Source organism: Bison bison, unplaced genomic scaffold (assembly GCF_000754665.1).
Source record: "Bison bison bison isolate TAMUID 2011002044 unplaced genomic scaffold, Bison_UMD1.0 scf7180017864223, whole genome shotgun sequence".
Classification (NCBI taxonomy): Eukaryota; Metazoa; Chordata; class Mammalia; order Artiodactyla; family Bovidae; genus Bison; species Bison bison.
The window spans coordinates 1,791,665-1,794,394 of record NW_011494795.1 but is presented as its reverse complement, the minus strand read 5'-3'; the positions used below and the strand labels follow the sequence as shown (position 1 = coordinate 1,794,394).

The 2,730-nt window shown below is 42.9% G+C and overlaps 1 protein-coding gene across 1 annotated transcript in view; it reads right to left on the bottom strand.

Moving 5' to 3' along the window:
* The window catches only part of RAC1 (ras-related C3 botulinum toxin substrate 1 (rho family, small GTP binding protein Rac1)), a 19,292-nt gene that overhangs the window by 15,857 nt on the left and 705 nt on the right, over window positions 1-2,730 (bottom strand). The window lies entirely within an intron of this gene.

Sequence of the window (2,730 nt, the reverse complement as noted above, 5' to 3'; positions counted from 1 at the left end):
CCAGCCCCAAATTAAACAGTCAAAAAAAACCACAATTAAAAATTCATAAATATTTGAATATGAGATGCTGTCTCACCCAAGTAAAGCTGAGTGAAAACTGAGGGACAGAGGTCCCCCAAATTAGTCACAAAACCTGTGTTCAGAAGGACAGACTCAGGCTTCATGGAACAATGAACAGAATTAAAAAGTATCAAAACTTATCTCACATTTTATACTCAATACCAACTGAATTGCTGTACAGAAAATAATCCATTAGAAGAATATAGGCTAATTGGTGCTAATTATAATAGTTAGGACACAGCCTTTAACCATAATTCCCAAGAACATTTTTAAAATAAGGAAGCTTGCAATTTGTGGAACCTCAACGAGTTTGCCTTCCCTGTTTAAACTGCCCCAATTGCCTGAAATTCCACAACATTAAGCAACTTCTTCCCCTCACAAAATTTAGACCTGCACTTTACAGCTTCAACAGTTTTTTAACAAAATATTCCTACAAGGAATATATTTTATTCAGACAAAAGCAGAAAAAAAAATATTTTTGGTGGAAAAAGTACTATCTAGACTGTTCACTGAAGCAATATTTGCTCTATGTTCACCAATAATTTAAAGTATTGATAACACAGCTCAAGGTTTTTTTCATAAAGGTACCTTTCACTTCTAATGTCAACATCAATGTTCAAACACAGCATTGAAAACCTGGCAGAGAGGGTTTCCCCGGCAGCTCAGTGGTAAAGAATCTGCCTGCCAATGCAGAGGACTCGGTTCGATCCCTGGTCCGGGAAGATCCCACATGCTGCGCAGCACCCAAGCCCAAGTGCCACAACTACTGAGCCTGAGCTCGAGAGTCCAGGAGCCGCTACTGAAGCCCGAGCACCCCGACTGGAGAGTACTCCCCCCAAAACTAGGGAAAAGTCCTCACTGCAACAGAAGACCCAGCACAAACAAAAATAATTCTTTTTAAAAAACTGACAGAAAACTCAAGGCCACTGTGTTTTATGCCTAACACTCTCTTCACAGAGCACAGCAGTACCTCCAAGTGATAAAAACAGCAATAATAAAGAAATACTGACATCTGGCCCTCACTAAGCACTGGGGAGGGGCCAGGCGCCTGTGAGGCACTGACTTCCTATCCAGAACCTTGCTGAACCCTCACATTTCCCCCTGAGGCACCTCTCTTGGGGGATGTGCGATCTGCTCAGGGTTCCCCTCCAAGTGGTGAGGTGGGGATTTGATCCCACAGGAGGCATTCAACAAGTATTTGACCAGATAAACAGGCCGATGCAAACAGAGAGGCCCACAACCTGCACCTATGACTGAGTACACTGACTACACCCTGTGCTGGTATTTCTTGTGTTTTTAAATCTTTCAAAGATTATATTCTAGGGTTAGATCATGGATTATCAGCGAGTTGACTTTTTTAAAAACTGGCATGAATTACTGATCCTGCATTTTCTAACTTTTAAAGGAAGTCCGTGTCATTTACAATGTTCCTAAGACAATGACATATGCTATACTTCAGGAGCAGAAGGATCAAAACATCACTTAAATGAATTTAGTGATTTCACCCTTAAACCAATTAACTGAACATCCTCCCCACCCCCACCCCCGCAAAATTAAAGCTTTCTTTCAATGAGTTAAAAAAAGAACAAGCACCATACATATTTCTATGTAGAAACTTACAATTTCTGATTATCTTGACAGAAGCATGAAGTGTTAATAATCTTTCACATTTGTGAGCCTGATAAACCACACAGAAGGCATCTTTTTAAAAAAAAAATCAGTTGTCTGATTGTGTTCAAGGATCTGAATTAGATACAGAAACAAGTTCAAATGTCTAATTTACAACCATCTCAAGAAACCGAGATCTGGTAACTTCATCCAGAAGCATAAAAGCACCATCGACCCTAATGACAAGTTTGGGGAACAGGGATTCCACAACTCTCTCTTCAACTTTACAAGACTCCAAATAGGTGCCAGTTGCATTCTGACTTTGTTGCAACTGGTAGTAACTCTTGGAGCCTCCTTGTTAACGCTCCTCTAACTCGAGCAATGCTGAGACGCACAATTTTGCTGGGATCACACTGAGATTCTTGTTTCAAGGGGAGAAAAAAAAACTGCATAAGACAAGTCTTGTCTTCCTCGAGGGCCTGGATCCACCACAGACAGTAATGAAAAGACATGCCTTGAGTCACAGGGCAGCCCGGCTCAGGGAGCCTGTTCTGCGACATCCCATACCTAATGCATGAAGCAGAGACCAAGTTTTTTTTTTTTTTTTTTTTAATGATCCCATCACGTTCAGAGAAAGGAACAGTCTTAATCACACCCAGTTCCTCGCAGCTAGAAATCCTAAAAGTTTCTCCACCTTAATAGCCAACAGTCACTTTTTAAATAATCAGAAAAGTGTCCAAGTACCAGCGGAAGGCACCCCCTGGTAAACCAGTTGAGGGTCCCCACACCAGCCCGTGCGTGCACAGACTCCTCCAATACGACCGACCAGAGACCGCCGGGACCCACGGAAGGTCTCAATGCAGCTCGAGAGGTTATTGGGAAAACCAAGAGAGGATTCTATTTTTTCTTTTCTTTTTTTTAAAGAAAGGCAACTCCCTGAACCCACCCAATCTTCAGGCAAATGAGGGTGGGTGGCGGCGCGGGCCGAGTTCTGCCGGGCGGTCAGCGGCCCGGGAGAAAGCGGGAGGGTGGAGGTCACTTTCCCTCTCGCCGCCGATCGCC